At 42.7% G+C, this 19,698-nt stretch overlaps 1 protein-coding gene across 4 annotated transcripts in view; it reads right to left on the reverse strand.

The window, feature by feature from the left end:
* HIVEP2 (HIVEP zinc finger 2) overlaps window positions 1-19,698 on the reverse strand; it is a 139,326-nt gene that overhangs the window by 70,655 nt on the left and 48,973 nt on the right. For 2 of the 4 annotated variants that reach the window (XM_065630738.1, XM_065630740.1), the window contains exon 3: window positions 6,034-6,095. The gene's annotated coding sequence lies outside the window, so the exon portion shown is untranslated. Of the gene's footprint in view, window positions 1-6,029; window positions 6,096-15,875; window positions 16,026-19,698 lie in introns of those variants that run through there. The other 2 variants (XM_065630741.1, XM_065630739.1) reach the window with 2 other exon arrangements.

The raw sequence follows: 19,698 nt of genomic DNA on the forward strand, positions 1-19,698 counted from the left end.
TGCAGGGGGTTGGACTAGGTGACCTTTGAAGGTCCCTTCTGACGTAAACCATTCTATGATTCTATTGATTCTATGATTCCTTCCCCAGGATTTCAGCTTAGCCCTCACCGTCAGCATCTGAGTTGCAAAGTGTACCATTAATTCTGTTCAAAACCCTTATTCGTCTTCATCCTGGTTTATTGCAGCTGTTTGCCTACCAGCTGCATTTGTATTCCACAGCACCAGTGAGGCTCTGCTCGCTGCAGGCTGATGGATCAGTGCAAGGTCGCAGATGATGCCCTCGCCTGCCCTCTGCAATGCTGCCGGCAGCTGCCCATTTGCCTGCTCACTTGCTCTCTCCCCTAAAGCAGGGGAGGGCTTTCAAGGAGGCCCAGGCTGCATGATCAGACCGCTCTGCTACCTAAAAGGGAAGTTTTGACATCTAACATTCACATGTAAGGGCCACAGAGGCTGAAATGAATCACCCAGGAACAACAGAGACCACAGGTAAGTCTATTTCAGTGTGTCACCAGCTGTTTTTATTTTCTAACAAGCTAGGAAAAAAGTAGAAATTCTAAGAAATTCTAAATTCTGCTCCATCCTTGTCACCTTCCTGTGCTAAGGCACTTCTTCTGATGCAGCGTAATACAAACCAAACACGGTAAGATAGCCCTATTTCGCAAGTTCATGAATAAAAAGCACTTCCATTTCTTGGGCTGCAACCTACAACCCGCCGCCTTGCAGAGCCCCCTCCTGACCCCATCCCTGCAGGGTGAGCCAGCACCTTGAACCCTCTTCCAGCCAAGCAACGCGGCTTTACAGCTAGAGGTGGGAGAAAGGTTGCAAAGAAGGAGCAAACCTTCTCGAGACCACGGTGTTCCTACCCATCCCTGCCACTCTTCCAGTGCTGCCCAGAGCCTCCTGTTTTGGGCTCAGCCCCGACCTCCACTGCCCCCCGAGCCCTTTTTCTGGGACCAGCACTGAGACGCTGAGGAGTGGCGGCCAAGGGAGTCTGTTCCTGCACAATCCACCCCAAACCGTAACTCTAAATGTATCTTCCAATTCTAGTCATGTATTCATAGGCCCCTGCACAGGGACATATTATTCTTTCAAAAATATTACAGGAAAATGCTGCAAGTGATCATCATTAAAAAACTCCATCATAATTTCATTAAAAATTAACAAAAAGAAAGCATTAGTGTTGTCCTGCCAACTGGGGGTGGGGGGCATCTCATGTTATTAAATTGAGAAGGGCAGCAATGGAAAGCCTTTTTAGATTGGTGTTTCCATTCTCTCCTCTTTTGCTTGGTTCAGAAGTCCTGCATAATTAATACTGTAGTACTTAATAAATGCTTATGAACCTACTACCTCTCTGCTCTTTCTGTTTAATTAGGTGATTGACTTCAGGCGCACTATAAATTATAATGACAATTTAATTACTTTTTTAATGTGCACACTTAAAAGATTTATAAACAGGAATAGAGTAGTACAGTGCACTGAAAACTAGAAATACCATAAACTGGAAAACAGCACAAAGTAATCCCATGTAAAGTATCTCTCCAGTGTCTGAGCACATGTAATGACTGGGAGATACAGTATTTACAGTGTCTGGTACAACCAGAGAGAATTGTGTATTTCTATCCGAACACCTATGTACGCTGCTTTTAACTTTTTCTCCTAGCACTTGTATATCTCACTCAGTTTCATGGCAAGAACCTAAACTGGTTCCAAGGAGAAGTCAGGCTATGGACTTCAGCATCTCTTAAGTAAAGTATTTGTAAAAATGAAAGATCCTTTCCCTTCTTTTAAATAAATTGTAAAACTTCTGCCTCATTTCATCATAACACAGTCATTGTTAAAATTTTCAGGGGGCCAAAATCTCCCATGGCATTCCAGTTGGCACAGGCAAATGGTCAGAGCAGAAATTTCATCATCTCATGAACAGAGCCTTCCTGGTCAGGAGACGGAAATGTGTGTCTGAGAATATTCCACACCATCAGGACCACATACTGCAACAATCGAAGTTAGCTCTTCTGGTATTGCTGTTATGCCATCTAGGACTCATTCTCCTGTCACTTAGAAGAATGCAAATTACAACAAAATTCACAAAGCCAATAGAATTACATGCATATAAATATGTAACAAGTCAAATAATAATCAGACCCTGGTTTTCACTTCAAAGCAGTGCTTAGAAAAGTAGAAATGATAAACTAAAAATGAACTTTTTGAATTTTCAATAGGTTAAGATACTAAGAGTTAATCTACCTAATGTCCAGACATTGCCAACTCCTGGTTGGTCATTGAAGACAAAAAAGTCATCACTATTTTCAACAAGTTACCTGCCATCAACACAGAGAGAAGACAGACTTTGTTTTAAATCACACTGTATGCTATATTGATGAAACTTTCTCATGTAAAAAAAGCCATTAAAATTTGGGCTAGAGGAGACACTTCCCCATCTGGGAGCAGAATCTGGTTTGGTGTGACTATTCCTGACTGTTAATTTAGCAGTATACAGTATAACTGTACATTCTTGGCATACTTACTGGGGATGCTGGCATCTCTGTAACCAGAACTACTTTGAGAGAGGGGGAAAAAAAAGACTGGGCAATTCACAGTGCCCTAGAAAAATGATGGGCAATTCAGTGTTTTACACATCATCTATCAACAGTGTTGAAGAGTCAAAAGGGAAATAAATTTAAATATATCACCAAGGCACAGTGCTATGGTAATTGTCTCTGGTTTTCCTTTTTATTACAGAAGAAAAAAATCCCAGACACTTGTCTCATCCGCACTCAGTGAAGCTGAGTGGAGAGCAGATCAATCCCACAGCTTCCTCACGTGTCCATCCACTTTGGCTGGCACAAAGTGGGGCCAGAAAATGTGAAGGTAAGAGAGGGAAGATGGGGAAGCTGTGCGGTGCAGTGAATCACCGGGAGCTGCTTTGCCAGCAGCTTCTCCGCTCGGGGGAGCTGAAACAAGGGCTCTGCTACGGAGCTGCGCCTCATCTACCTTATCTGCAGCCAGTGATGGATGGTGGGTCAAGAGGGCAGCAGACTTTGGGTGCACAACCCTTGAATACTTTATCAAAGATGGCAAAAGGCCATGTACTGCACTAACACAGCAAATACTTCCTTTTGCTGTAGAGCAGACAAATTCCTTCCTCTCTGCTGGCTGAATCTGAAGGCTTTGGTTCACGGCTCAGAGCGTGTGCAAGTCCTATATTCGCAAAATATACACGTAAAAAAATCTGCATTTTTATTCCTGAGACCATTTGACTGTAAACATTCTCACAGCCCTATCTGTGCTGAAATCCTATGCAGTCATAAATATGTAATTCTGGGGATTTATGGGTTTTATAGACAATAAAAGAAGGCACGTTTCACTCATTTTAAAAATTGAAACAGCACAGTTAGAATTGAAAAAATTTGTAAAACTGTGTAACTCATCCAAATGTTTCATACTGAAAAGGTCTCCTGAAGGAAAAACATATTGATTTTGATATAAGTGAAAAGTTCCATAAAAACCAGAAATTTTGTCCCTGGTTTAAATGAAGATTAATAAAAGTAATAGATAATGTGATATAACAAGATATTTCAATACTAGCAGTGTAACAGAATTGTTATGCTACCCAGTGAATTGTAATTTAACAAGTCATATGAGATGAGTTGGAACACCTTTATGCCATCAAAATATCTCCATGCAAAATAAAACTGAAGCAACATTTAAAATGTTCTGAAACAAGATGTCTTATAAGAGTTGTCAAGGGTTTGTCCCAGTTTAGAGCAGAAGCATTGCAGAACCTTCTGCCATTTAAACATTCTTCCAAGCAGTTTTGTCTTTAGTTCCTCTTTACCTGCTTCTCTCTTTATCCACTTAGGTATCTTTAAAACTTCATCTAACTGCTCCGAATTTGACAATATAACTTAATTCTTTAACAGGACAGAAAGCTGTGGTTTCACGTTTGGTTTCTAGAGCCAGCAGAAGAAAGGAATCTCCAAAGAAACTTCCAAATCAGCTGTGACCATTTCAGCATCCTCACCATCTGACTACAGCATCACAAACAGAAGACAACCACTTAGCTGTCCACCCACATGGCCCAAGAAGCTGACGTAACACTGTAATTACAGAATCACTGATTAATGGCAACAACACCTAATATGGACTCGTAACTTTCCGGTTTTGGAGACTCTGAGGAGTCGGTTCACACCAAAAGAGCTGAAGCTGGTGGTGCGGGTTTTCCGGCAGCACGGTGAGGGCAGTGAGGCAGCAAGTGGTGAGAAACCTGCACCTTCCGCCTCCGGGCATGTTAAAGCAGAAGAAACAGGTGGTTTCCCTCCCAAATATCTTACAGCATTTCACGCTACAGCAATGGATTTGCATAACTTCAACCAAATGATGTGCTACAAATCTCACCATAGATTTTGAAATTAAACGCTTCAGAACTGAGCAAAATAAATGGTGTTTATGCTCGGAAAACGGAAGGTCTCGGGGTGGACGTACCTCAACTTTCTTATAGCCCTGTTGAACTAATTACAAGCAGGCCTGACATCTCTAATTCAACCAAGTGTAAATTGCAGATTAAAAACCAAGCGATTTTAACTAATAGCCATAATATGTACTGAAAAGCTTCCAAAGCAATAAAAGCCTTTGCACAGCCTCTATCACCCAGAAAGCAAATATGCACATCGGTAACTCGCCCTCTAAGTATTTTCATTCCTTTGTCAGAGTGTGAAGCTAATATTGGCATCAAAGTGTGTTGTATTTTTAATGCATTTTTGGTCTGAACTGAGACACTTGAGGAGTCACAGTGATGTCCCAGAGAAAAACATCTTGACTATAACTTCTGCTACGCCCACCTTCAGCCTGTGGCGCAGCACTTTGCTCCCTTTTATTCATCCAGGTAAGGAGAAGCTGACAGGCAAGGCAGGGAAGAGATGGGGAGCCATATGGAGCTACAGTCAATTTTCAGTATGTATTTGTGAATAGACACAAAGGAGATAAATGCTGGCATGCATAAATTCCTATTTTATTGATATCTATTCTGGTACTTACTGTCAGAGTAATTTATTCATAAAAAGGCTTTTAAAGCAAATACTGCTTTAAAGAAAAACCCAAATCCTTAAAGAGACACATTCCAGTCCTGACTTACTCCTTGCCACAGCAAGTCCAGGATCTTGATGGCATGAAGCAGGATGCAGGAGCTCACCCTCCAGGTTTATCTCCCAAAGCCAAAAGGGAAACCAGTGTGAATAACCAAGAACCCAAGAGGGAGTTTCGCCAGGTCATTCCCCAAACCAAGTCCCCCAGGAGAGGGGCCACTCAAGCAGGGGTGGGCAATCAGCCCGGTGCATGGAAGCACTGAGGGTCCACATCCAAGCTGCTTATGCAGAAGGCAAGCAGAGCTGACGGTTTTGCATGCAGTATCTTGTAATGACAAAGGCTATCAAAATTACAAGGATTCACGAGTTTTTCACTGGACCTACAAATGTTCAGTTTCACTTCCCAGAGTTATTCAAATTATCCAGCCCTCATGGGTCTGCGAACCCGAGCTGCCAGTCTCAACGCGGAAGGGGATTTATTAAAAGACTGCTGGTGCATCTGACCGTGACAAAATGCTAAAATAAAGAAGTAATGAACGCACTGAACATTTCTGAACCCCAGGTTATGTCTGGCCTGGATCCAGTGGACACATTTGATTTCTACTGACTCCCCTATCACAGACTGTTCTCTCCCCAAACTGTGATCCAAGGCTATCACACAACACATGCGGGAGGACAGCGGAGCAAAAGTATCTGTGAGAGTCACTTATTCCATTAGTCAGAAATCGAAAATTAAAAGAGCCACTTCAGATGCTAACAGAATGCAAAAACTCATCACTTCCTTCCAGAGGAGGGCAAAAGACCTTATTTGTAAGTATTGATCAGAACACATGCCGCAGCAGAAAACTTCTGGACTCTGTTCATGGCTCTTAAATAGCTCTGTACCTGAACTCTGCCAAATGGTTTGAATTTTCTAAGCTTTTTCAAAATAGTAATAAAAATACATACCTACCTCAGAGAATAGAGGCTTCATCAAAGTTTCTAACTCCCTCTCAGCTTCTTAAGTAGACAGTCCTGCAAAAGTACAGAATACCGTTATTTAAATTTGATTTTCTTTAAAAAATTTTAATCCTGTCTATTTCTTGGGCTTTTTTTGCCAGGTAGGAACAAATGTGGATAAAAAAATCAGCGTTTCTGACTGGAAGCCAGTCTCAGGCTCCGGCCTCATACATACAGACACATCATATTCTTACATCTTCCACAATACCGCAAGTCTACGAACAGGTCAGTAGGACACAAGCCAAACAATGCACATCTAAATCTGAATGCAGAACAAACAAAAAAAATGGCTATTTTTAAGACCAAAACTCTTTCTTAAGAACCTCTTTTCTTCCCGGTCACAAGCCCGGGTGTGACATGTAAGAAACGGCTTTCTGAGGCCCTGCGGTGTCTTCTGAATCACTGCCATTACCCGAGAAAACCCCAGGAAGTGGTTTGGATGAGAAGCTGGACTCGACTTGCGTAGGTATCAGCTGATGTCAGAGTACACCCAGCACAAAGCCCTAACAATGCAGGCATTGTGAAACCAGGAATAACCTTCTCTTATCTCCTGCAATTTGGGAAATCATTTCTAACCCGGTGACTACAGAGCTTAGGAACAAGTCAAACAGTTAATTATTCACTGCACGCTTCATAATTAATCTCCGTTTCAGGCCAAATCTTTGTATGCCCGTAATAACATGAAGATCTCCAGTGAAGGAAACAACAGCATGAGCTTTTGGACCTCCTTCTGCAAAGCAATTCGTTTTTCCATAAACAGTTACTATTAAGCAAGGACAAAGCAACAAACCAGACAGCCATCTGTGTAAACCAATTTAAAAGGATGGTGATCTCATAAAATTTTTCAAACTAATGCTCTCCATTTAACTTCTGCCACCCCGTCCTGCCCCAGCAGATGCCAGGTTCAAGCAGGTCCTTGGGCGAGCGCAGTGCTTCCTCTTTTGGGAAAGCTGGTACTTTAAAGCCGCAGCAATTTCAAACCTGTGAAAAGAGCATGTCAATGAAAATACCTCAGCATATATGGAAGCAGGGCAACCTAACCAGCAGCCCACACACCCCAGAGGGTGTTGCCACAAAGGTCTGCGCTACATTTGCCAGTTGAGCTTCCGTGAGGTATGAGGTCAAGCGAGGAGAAAGGTTCAGGCCACTGAGGATAACACAGTCCCTGCTAAAGTGTGTTCTGTCTTATGACCCAGAGAGGAGCCAGCACAAGCACTGATGGCAACCCCGTTAGAAAACAAGACAAACCTGAGAGCCTCAGAGCAAAGCTCACAAATCCACACATAGCACAGCCATCCTGTATGCACCCAAGGTGGCCACAGCATCCTCAGAGCCTTCTGCCTCTTTTGACTTGCATCTAATTAAGCCTCAGCCAAAACATGCAAAATAAAATACCAGATAGAACACCTGCTAACAGGTGCAAGTAATAAACACCTATGACCATATCTCGCACCAGGTCACTTGCAGAACTGCCTTTTATTCCATCTGCTGAAGTCAGCCAGAGCTGCACAAGAGCTGAGAGCAGGGTGGATCAGGAAGATGTTGGTGATACTAGACCATTGGAAGCACAGCAGAAAGAAGTTCACAAACTTGTTTACAAAGGCACGTGGATAACCCACACACATTTCGATATCAAAGAAGGTAACCAAAAGAAATAAATATTTTCTTCACAGAACAACATAACAGTATATTAACCTTATTTAAGTGGTGGAAGGAAGCATGCACCTCTCCATTATATTAAGATGATGTTTCTAATCCATGTAGTGCCAACATGGTAAAAATTACCTCCCAAAAAGCCAAGGCTTGTTACATTGATTCTTTTTCTCTTTTGCCTGCATTTTCAAATACTCCTTACTTTCCTATTCCCCTTCTGCAATGCCTGATATTTGTGTGCCTGATAGTTGTGTTTGCTTTAAAATAATGGCTGTGAGGCAAAGGTAACTTGCCCTTCTGACCCAATGCATAATTGTACAAGTGTTTGTGCAGTAATAACCCATCATACACATAAAATGACATTTCTCTAATTGGCATCTGCTGAACGCAAGGGCACCCTCTGCAAACACAGTGGCTTTTTTATTGGCAACCTCTTTAATTATCTCACTCTTCCTAACACAGAGTGTACTTTCTGTCATTAAGGAAGAACAAACCACTCCTCACCACAGCCACAGTAATACTGTATATTTCGTATTACGTGTAAGTGAACACTATTAAAGATTAGCCTTAAAAGATGAAGTAGTGTTAACAGCTGCCCTGGGAATACGTTACAGAAAAGGGAGCAATTCTGACCTTTGAGTCCATGTTTCAGCACCTTTTCGATAACACTTCAGAACAAAAGTTCAAGCTGTGTCTCATTTCAGTTTGTCACATTTTGTTGCATGTAAAAATGAGGAAAGAAACTCAAGGGAAGCTGGGCTGGTGCTGCTTTCCCTTGCCCTAAGTCCTGCTGTGTCAACTGATGCTGGCACACGCAGCATATTTTTCTGCTTCCTTTGGTTTTGTCTTACCTTGGCCACTGCTTTGAGTTCCTGCCCAGCCATCTCCAACAGCTCTCCTGTTGGCTGCCATGTCACGTAAAAACTCAAAAATGGCTTAGAAAACATTTAAATCTGCACTATCTTGGCAAGCAGCTAATCCTTGAAACAAACGCTACTTACACAACAGAGTGCCCGCGCCTCCTAGCCCACCATGGAGATGTCGTGCCTCATCTTGTGAGGCTGGGAGGAACGCACAATGCTTTGTAACATACCTCTGGCTTTCCATTTCTACTACATAAGCATCTCCTTATCAATTTTTATAGGGAGGGAAAATAGGAAAGGAAATTCCTGGAAGAGATTACAATTGTCAAACAAGCTTTTGATATCTTTTAAACAGCTGAAGCATTAATTTTTTGGCGGCGCTGTCAAAAGTCTATGAGGGCTTCCTGGCTGCAGTGGAAGAAATAGTACATTTAGTTCAGCTACAAGCTGTACTTTTTAAAAAATCCATACCAAAACAGACTCATTATTCATTTTTCTGTTAATACATGTTTTTTCCTTGCAGTTTCAATAATATTTTTTGTAAGAACTTGCAGTCTCAAGAAGCAACTGCAACTTAAAGCTAATGCTTTAATAAACTCTTGTTTATATTATAGGCAAACCAGAACAAACAAAATAAAGCTACAAATGACATTTTTATAGGAAACAAAGAAAAAGATTCATGTGTCTGAATATTTTAGTTACAGTATGGTAGGCATGATTATTATTTCCTGTAAAGCCAAAGTGTAGCTTTGAAGAACTGGAGGAAGGCTACTCTGGGAATAGAGCATGGATATGACTTGGGACCCTGTAGAGTAGCCAAATATAAATACCATGCCATTTTAATGCAAAACTCCCATCAAGTATTCTGGGAATTTTACAATGGAGCAATGGCAAGATGTGGCCATGAAAAATCTTTCTGGAGTCTCCAAAATACCACCATGTTGTATTTCTCCAAATGCCTCCCTTTGCGGTAAAAAGTGCCAAAAAGTTTCAAGAAGAAGGTTTGCAGTGAGACATACAAGAAAATTATCTTTTTTAAAAGTGATGATAGAATCCCAGAAATCAGATCAAAAAGGAAATTGCAAAAGTCTATTAGATCATCTCATACCCAAAGAAGAAAAGCCTATGCAGTATATTTTACAGTGTTTTGTCCAGGTCAATTTTGAGTGACTCAAACTAACCACCTCTTCTGGTTTCCATCAGGAGAACAGACCTTTGCCATAATAATTTTCTTCCTGATAGTTAACCTAATGCTCCTTTTACTCTTTTTGCACCATTTTACTCCTTTATATCTCTTTGAGAATGTTGTTCCCTTCTAGGTGATCTTGGCTTTGATGCTTTTACCACTGTGATACCTAATTTAAGAGAAATCAAGTTAGAAAATGCTAAACTAAAAAGAACAACTGATGTGATTTGTAGCCTTGCTCCCTCTGCAATAACCAGCGGCAAAGTTCCAGTGAAACTGAACTCCTGGTCAAAAGTCAAGACTGTGAAAAAGGAAGCACCATTCACATTGAAAGACAGGGTGTATTTCATCAGCATGTGGCCTGGAGCTTTATGGAGGATGGAGAGCAAAGCAACCCCAAAGGTTCCTCTTCTCTTTACTCATTGTGATGCTCCATGATTTGGTTGCACTAAAAAATTTGGTTAGTATTACTTCTCCCTGAGAATTAGTGAAAGAACATTTAAAGATTTTTTACGTCTTGTAGTTGTCATAACTCCATTTCTTTCTCATTCCCAAATTACAGACTTCTGGGTTAGGATTTCTGGCTGGCCTTTATATATGGAAATGGAATTCCCTGGAGGGGGAGAAGGAGTTTCACACTGCAGATTGATATCCTACCTCCCAAGAAAGGGACAGCATGTGTCAGGAACTCACGGACTGACTTAGTGTGGCCAGCAGGACTAGAGAAGTGATTGTGCCACTGCACTCGGCACTGGTGAGGCCCCACCTGGAATACTGTGTTCAGTTTTGGGCCCTTCATCCTAAGAAAGACATTGAGGTACTAGAGAGAGTGCAGAGGAGGGTGACAAGGCTGGTGAGGGCCTGGAGCACAAGTCTGATGAGGAGCGGTTGAGGGAACCGGAGCTGTTTAGCCTGGAGAAAAGGAGGCTGAGACCTCATCGCTCTCTACAGCTGCCTGAAAGGAGGTTGTAGCATGGAGGGGGTTGGTTTCTTCTCCCAAGTAGCAAGTGATAGGACAAGAGGAAATGGCCTCAAGTTGCACCAGGGGAGGTTCAGATTGGATATTGGGAAAAAAATTCTTCACAGAAAGTGTTGTCAGGCGTTGGAACAGGCTGCCCAGGGAAGTGGTGGAGCCACCATCCCTGGAGGTGTTTAAAAGACATTTAGATGAAGTTCTTAGGGACATGGTTTAGTGCTAGGTTAATGGCTGAACTTGATGATCCTGAGGGTGTCTTCCAACTGAAATGATTCTATGATTCTATGACTTTCTCCCTCCTCTGTCCCAGAGCAAAGACAGTCACAAGGAGCATGCAGAGCAATCCTATTTCAGAAACGTACATTAACTTCACTGCCTAAAAGTACAAATAAGTATACAAGAAGGAAAGCTGCAGAGAGTCTGACCTTGAGCATGCTGGAATAAGTTTGTGAAACGAAATGACTACCTGGTAAGGAATTTCTTTTTTTTTTTTAACTTAATTGCTGTTATTTCTAATGAGCAGAGTAGCAACTGGCAATCGTGCTTGAGAAAAAGAAAGGCTGGATGAGTTTCTGGAAAACTGCTCAAAGCTAAAGGCCTGTCTGCAAAGGGACAAAGTCATGACATGAAACTACAGACACTTGGCAAACTCTTCAGCAATCTTGAATTAGTGCCTCAGTCATGTTATTCGCTATTGCAGTATCATGTAAATCCTTCACAATGGTGATATTTTTGAAGTACGGCTGTACTGTCTGGCGTCCTGACATTATCAAGGCTCCTGGGGATGTCAGTGAGTGGCATTTCTTTCTCGCCTCCTTTACACTAAGTTTCCAAGCCAATCTCAACACCCTGCGAAGAGCCAGGATCTGCCTCACAAAGATTTTAACCTGGGTCAGAAGGGAGTTTCTTCCCTCGCTGTCTCCTTGGGGTACAGGGGCACTTTACCTAAAATAACCCTGCCCCTTACCCGCTCCTGTCTCAGGATTCACGCACCGCTCTGCATCTGCAAAGAGGCGGCTGGTGGGGAGAGCTGGTGGCTGCGAGCAGATGGACAGGGACTCTGCGCTGATTCACTTGTTGAGCTGTTTGAGGTCCTGCAGGAAAAATGCTCACTTTGTGGCGCTAAAGAGAAATACTGCCAAGAGCAAAAATCCCTGCAGGAATCACTGCACCCTGTATATACAGGAAACAAAGCAGAAGATGAAGAAAAGACTTTGCCACAGTTCACAGGAGTTGCTGCTGGGCCACTGACAGGAAGGAGGTACCTTCCCATCTGCCACAATACACAGGCTGCACCTGCAGGATCTTCCTTCTCTCTTCTTCCCCATGTGCAAACAAATGGGTGGATTCCTTTCAAAGTGACCTAATGCCAGGGTAACATTTACAAATCTATTAACTTACTGACAGCCTGGTCCTGGATCTCCAACAGTCTTATGGAAGCTGCTGGATGCTTGCAGGAAAGACTGAGCTGATGAGCAAAGGTTTTAGGACCAAGGTCACCATGCATAGAGCGTGCCGAAAGAGCTGAAGTGTTATCAGACTCCATTCATTCACATCATTGTACACAATAACATCGACAAGATGAAAGGCTCTTCATTTATCTTATCAATTGGATTAAAAACAGTAAATACCGCAAAAATGAAACGCCAATAGCTTTTTCCAAACTTTATAACTTTTCTTTATGCTATATTTTCCTTATACTATTTCACTGCATTGCTTTTCTTCCTCTTCACTCTCTATTACTACATTTACTACAAACATCAACACTGTTTATGGGTAACTCCTTATATTTCCCTACAGCTAAATAATGTCTAAATGAGGTGATGGCTACCCCATATGTCCTCCACAACACCTGAAGAAACAAAACATAAAACAAACCAATGAAACAGTCCAAGCCCTTCCTCATACAAGCTGACGAAAATTGGAGTTTCCTAGTATCTAGGAACTGGTTCAACAATTTCAATGGGACTTTATGGAAACACAAAGATCACCTCGAGAGATCACGTATTTATGACTACAATAAGATGATTTTGAACTAACGCAATCAAAAGACACCATGTGCCGTGAAGTAGTGAAATCACTACTTTGCCTCATATTTCAGAATACTTTTACAATGTATAGCCAGCCCATAGTAGTGACACATCTCTACTTGGACTAATGATTTTGTGAATGACTGAGCAGCACTGCCTGCTCCACACTCTTCAGGCAAAAAAGGGCTGCCAGAAGGGAGGGCCATGGGCGAGGTGAGCTTCGTATTGCCCTCTCTGTTCTTCCCATCCCAGGGCACCTCTTTATTCTCAAGAGTATTTAAGCACTGATAGTACTATGTAAAAACAATACAAAACTATAAAAATACCAATTCATTTTTATGACCCTCAACAAATACCCAACATTACCACAGTTGTACAGAGCATGCAGTCATAGATTTAACAGGCAGGAGAGAAATTAGTTGTATTTAATATTTTACTTCAGCTGACACATTAAAAAAAATTCAAACTGAAGACCCTGATATTCCTGTGTCAGATTCAGTTTCCGTTTTCGTCTCCCAAGTATGGTAATTACAACCCTGCACCCACTGGGAACCAGTTGCACACCAACACGCTTCAGCGGGGGAAGGAGAGGTTTGCCGATGAAGTTAGTACAAGGTGCAGCAGCGGATGCTTTGACTTCCAGCGAATTTGCAGTGTTCCTTGCTCAAGACGTAATTTTTTTAACTACCAAGATGAAATATCTGGCCAACTGTTGTCCAGGGCAACTGACAAGATACTGACAAGATTTTAAAGGCGGCCATTGAATAGGTGAATGCTCTTCCGGAAAAACAAGGCTTTAGCCACCATGCTCATCATTCCTCAGTTCAAGCTGGACAAGCAGAACTTGGCGTCTGCACTTAGTCACTGAAGTCAACAGGGTGTAGGCATCCGGACCCAGGCACCCACCTGGTGTGACCTCACTGCAGGGTCAGCATCTGAAATAGTTTGTTCCCAACGTGACACCTCTGTCATAGCACACAGGGAGGTACCTACACTGCCACATGTCAGTTTGGACTTCATCCCTCTGCCTTGCAGACAGCCCCAGTGCCACGCATCAGGAATCAGCAGGCAGCTTGCTAATGCTTTTCCCTAGCAAATGACAACCCTTTCTGAAATGTTTTGAAGGCCCACAAAATATTCCTGGAAACTTGGTGATGCTGAGCTTTCACACAAACGTTGCAAATGAAAGCTACCTTAAAATACTATCATTACCCTAAAATACAATCCCCCTAAAATGGGGGAAAGGAGGTCGGTATTAGCCATAAGATGTTAATGGTCACGATTCCTAGAAAGCTGTGGCAAATAATACATATAGCAACATCAACCAGTTAGCAAGCTTTACATTTTCTAAGCATAGTACCCCAGGAAAATTCACTGAATTTTAATGCAAATGACTGAAGATTCATCAAGTTTTTTTGTGCTCAACCTTTTACAGATTTTGAATTATATAACCAGTTTGTCATCAATCACAAAGTCTCACTGAAGTGACTGCAAAAAAAAAAACTATATAGAAACAAAGGAAGAGTATACTTGTAAATCACAGTTCAATGAAAACCTTTTCATACTCTCCTGTCCCTTGATATTCCGAGCCTCTTTTTAATTGTCACTTCTCTTCCTACTACTTCTGTCAAATGCAATTCCTAACCAGCACTCAACTAGCAAGAGAACAGATGAGAAAGCCCGCTTCATACCCAGTGCCTGTGCTGGACCAAGCACCTGTCTGGAATGGGAAGGTACAGATAACCTGTATCCCTCAGAACAACGGCATCCACACCACGACAGCACATGCCTTGCTGCCGAAGGCAGCTTTGTGTAAGCACCGTTGTCAACCAACACACAGACATGGGTTAACTGGCTTCTGTGGGAAGCCTGGTTTCATTCATTAACTACGACCTCTGGGCTAGTACCCGCGGAGGAGGAGACACGGAGGTGAGTTAAAACAAAGTGCCTGTTTTCCCTCTGAAAGTTTTCAAGTCTCAAAATCCTGCACAAAACCCCATTCTGCTGTCACCTAGTGAAAAGCCATAGTAGGCACTCGCATACATAAGCCCCGTGTGAGAGTTTGCAAGGCCAGCCCCTGTGGAGGGCCACCTGCCAACAGGAAGAAGTGGTGAGGAGGAATTTGGATCCAGCTGCTGTCCTCCCTCGGCCAAACAATGCCACGCGATAAACAGCATTCAGGACTTTTTTGAATTATCAATCACACCGAGAGCATCCATGTCTGTCATTTTCACTCCCTGGTTGCCAGGAGGAGGACTAAGGCTTCTGAGCTGGAGCTCACCGAGAGCTGATCCCCTGTTTCCTGTCACAGCTGTATCAGAGGGACTGAGCCCAGGAGAGATGGGAAGAACAGGGCGGGAGAAGAAAAAGAAATGACAAAGTGCCGCACCATAGGGCTGACTCGAGCTGTGAAATTCATCACAGGTAACACTCTACAAAAATCTCATAGCTGTCTTGCAGCCTCATTTTGCATGTCAGCTTCTGACAGAAGGGCAGAGTGGAAGGAGAAAGAGGGGATAACTCAGTATCTGCAGTCCTTACTTTGATTATATGTAGTGCTGAATACCAGGAAATGAACAACGATCACGTGCTCAGTGGGTCACTGTGGCAGGTGCAACTCAACCTTAAAACCACACAGCCTACTGCACCTTCAGATTTAGCCCAGGCAGCACCTGGGTAAAGCGCTCCAATAAATGTGCTTGCTGTTCACAGGCAGTAACAAAAAGGGTTAAGAAAATAACCAGGCTGCAGCTGAAATTCCACAGCGCTTCCCTTCGCAGAGCTGCAAACTGCGCGTCTCCCTGGGATAAAACAGACCGAGGAACTGCCCTCAAGATCAGCCAGTTACACACATTGAAACGCCAGTGCCACCGGCGGACACGTATGGCTGGAAAGCTCGGGAGACTCGGTCAGAGCATCACGGCCCGTCACTCGGCGAGTCCTCCGGCATGGCCACTCCCCGGCGTCCGGGGCAGCCCCCCTTTCAGCTACGCATCGGAGCCGGATTCACCGCCTTGCAGCCGAGGAACCCCCCTCTCTTTCCTCCCCGCCTTGGCCCCTGGTGAACACCCAGCATCTGGGTACTACCTGCGTTTATCAGCAGAGCCATCCCGTGTCTTCAGTCATTCAAGGAATTTAACAGCCTGGAAATTCCTGTTGTCCATTATTTGAGGTCACAGATAAAAGCTAAACAGCAGCCGTGACTCCCATCAATCATAAGTCACTCACTGATAGAGTGTATGGTAGGAGACCTACTGATGTAAGCTAGTCACCAGAGAAAATACCCACTGATGACGCATATCCAGGCACAAAAATAGTTACAGGGCCCCCAAAGGGATTATTCAACAGCCTACATTTAGATATTCTTACAAGAGACCCACAGTCAATTTGCTGCTATTAGATGGCTGGGGAACATTGAAGTTTAAGTTTCCTCAGCAGACATAACCACAAATAGCTGGTTTAAATAAACTACTGCAATTACAAGCTGTTTTGTAAATTTTAACACTGCATTATAGGGATTAAGTGTAAACAGAACCACTCGCTATAAAATGTCGTATAGCCTCTCCTCCTACTATTTACCAATTCCTTCTATATATTAGCCAACAATGAAAATAACAATTTAAAATTAATTGACAAATTAAGTCCCTTGTGCTACCCAAAAGCAGTGCTTGTTCTAAATAAGTTTCCATACATGTGAAGTGGGGTGGGATGTTTTGGTGATGCTTCAATGCTATCTGCATCAACTTCATTGTAAAATACTTCTGGCTTAATTTTTACCCCTCTTTGGCATTTGCCTCTCTACTACTCAAAAAAAAAAAAAAAAAAAAAAAGACCTGAATAGTTAGTCTTTCATCTACAAATAAAAACCATGTAGAGGTAAGTGATGATGACTTACAAAACCATGTACCATGTACCTGCTTTGAGCATAGGCTAGAAAGATGACCCCAGAGATCCTCTCTAACCTACACTACTCTATGATTCTGTGCAACTGGATTTTTTTTTTTCCGCATCAATATAAAACCAAAAAAATAATACCTTAAATTAACCAATCGACTAGTAATCCCACAATACTCTTGCCCCCTTCAACAGCTGCAGGATCCTTCTCATGCCCTTACAGTAATCAAACTTACTAGGATATAACTGAGCCTATCATCACTGCTGACAGCAAAACACTGACTCCGCATTTCTGGCAATATTAAAATCTTATTTTTTTAAATTAACTGATTTTAACATCCAAGGCCCCTTTTCAGATGATATTTTGGTGCTTAGGAGTCTAAAAGTTAATGACTTTCTATTGCACATTTAAAATCTAAATATAGCAAAGTATTTTATGCCTCTCATGCCTTCTTCATTGACATACTTTTGGAAAACATTACCTAGCCAAACAAATACTAGTGTTTACCCTGTAAAGCAGGAGAAAGAAATGTCCCAGGCTACAAACTTCTATCTCACTTTCTTCATCTGTGATAACATTATTAAAAATAACACCGAAAATTATTTTTAGTACAACTGTTTTGCAAAGCCCTCATGTTTCTCTCATGCGTATAGATGCTGGCAGCCCACATGGCCTAATTTAGCAGCCCTAAGAAGAGATATTCATTAGTGCCCTCTAGCTGATTATCCTAACCAATTTTCTGCAGACATCTAGTACTGGTCTCTCTTTTCTCCTCCCGTCATTCCCAGGACTTTCACCGGTGCCCACTCAATGCAACGTCCTGGAATAAAACAATTCCCTTCCTACAGAAGGTATAGGAGTCAAAACATTCAAATCCCCTAGTGCTCTCAATTGTAGGAGCTCTTACAATAACACAAGTGTCATGAAAAATAGGAGAGGTATAAATGTGTAACATACCACATCACCAAGAACCTGCGAAGTACCTAAATATAAATTTTAGCAAGTTTGCAAATTCTATGGGAAAATACAACCTGCAATGTTTCACGTGAAACACGCGAAGCCCCTCACCTGTTCAGAAGCAGGTATTATAATCCACATCTTTCTCAGGAGCCTTTAAACAGTTTATAAGCCACATATTATGTTTTGCCACAGATTCTGAAATTCATGTAACATTAGTCAGTGATGGATCAGACAGTTTCACAACTCACAGCCCAGGACCTTCCTTTTGCCGTGGCGCAAGCCCGAGCGGGCGGAGAGACCGTGGCTCTTCGTCCCCATCGACACCTGTCGAAGGGACTTGATCCCCTCCCCATTCCCTCCACCCCCTCAGGTATGACCGAGGTACACGGCTCCACCACCACACCGTTGCACGGCTGTGGCAGGGACGTGCCTGTAGCACTGCTGCAGCTTCAAAGCTATAAAAGCTGCGAGGCAGGGATACTAACACATACCCTGGACACCACCTCTACTTTCACAGGTGCGGCAAATAAAACAGTGTCTGAATCCTGAATGGGAGATCCCCCCAGCTGGAGGGAAACCCCCACCGAGGAAGAGCTGTCCCAGAAGACACCATGGACTGCGGTGTCCCCGGCACCAAGGGAGGAGCAGCACGAGGTGCCAGTCGGAGCGCAGGCTGCCAGGGCAGCTCTTTGCAACCCCACCAGCTGGTGCATGTACTCCAAGTCACACCAGTGGCCACCAGCCCCTCAAAGGGTGCGAGAGGCTGTGTGGAATGCAGGGTTATGGCTCTGTTCTCTTTCTCCTTGCCCAGCTGCACAAGGCAGAGGCTGGATGGAGCTGGCTGTCTCCATGCATTTAAAGCCGTAGACATGTCCACAACACTGCATCAACCATTAAACAAAGTAAACATAGAAATGAAACCAGGATCTGAAGCTCAACAAAAATACTCTCAGATTGAGTAACTTTAGGGCTGTGCTCATAATTCTCAAAAAGTCTTTTTACACCTTGACTGGGAAGAAGAAAGCTGCAGCACACACTCTCTTATTCCTGTGTGTGAACAACAGCTGTAAAGCAAAAAACGCTCATATGTTTGGGAAGCGCCAGGCTGCTCCTGCGACATCCAGCTGTGCTTGGAAAGTTCACTTCCCGCATGCCATTTGCCTGTTGAAACAGAATAGGTTAATCACAGCAGCCAGGCATTTTGGAAGGGTCCTGGTGCTCCATTTCTCTAGTACCTTATTACAACATTACAGCTAACGTTACTTACACATACATCCCCAGGAAAAGGACACCACAGACTCAGTCAATACTCATTAAGGGGATGCAATCTGAATCCCTGCGTCATTAAAAGACCAAGGAGTTGTTTGAACAATGAATAGTCAAACCTCTTTGTTCATATAAAACAGGCATTTTACTCCATTTGGAAAATGAAATTTTTTGATTTTTGGCATAGTTCACTTTTTTTTTTTTTTTTTTTTTGCAACCAGCTGTCGGTTCTGTCAGTTCTCATACAGAAAATCTAGGATAAGGCTAGTTTGTGCAACTACTTGTGGAAGCCAACAGACTTTTCAAAAGGCTGTTTGCTTGAAACACAAAGGGACCCAGCAAACTCTTGTACAGGATAGGTATGGATGTGGGAGTGTGACAGATGGGCAGTGAAAGTGGGATCTATGGGGTAAAAGGAGAGTAAAAATGTAGTAAAAATGTTTTGCTTTTCAATATAGAGCAAAAAATAATGAAAACAGGTAAAGGACAGAACAGGAATCATGATGGTAACTGTACCCATCTAATTACCCTCAGATCCTCTTGCTGCAGCTGCAGAAGAGGCTATTGCTATCAAATGCTAGTTTCTCACTTCAACAAAACCTGGTGCCAGGTTCTCAGGCAGCAGCTTTCCTTAGTTTCATGGTTTGATTTGCTTTAGAACTTTGGTGTAAATCCTGTAATTTACTCTTAACTATGCTACCAAGTGTAACCAGTTTGGACTATATAATAGGTAGTGATAATTTTAAATTTAACTTTAAATATACTTATTTCCAAAAATAAAAATGTTGA

Source organism: Caloenas nicobarica, chromosome 3, assembly GCF_036013445.1.
Source record: "Caloenas nicobarica isolate bCalNic1 chromosome 3, bCalNic1.hap1, whole genome shotgun sequence".
NCBI classification, from domain to species: Eukaryota; Metazoa; Chordata; class Aves; order Columbiformes; family Columbidae; genus Caloenas; species Caloenas nicobarica.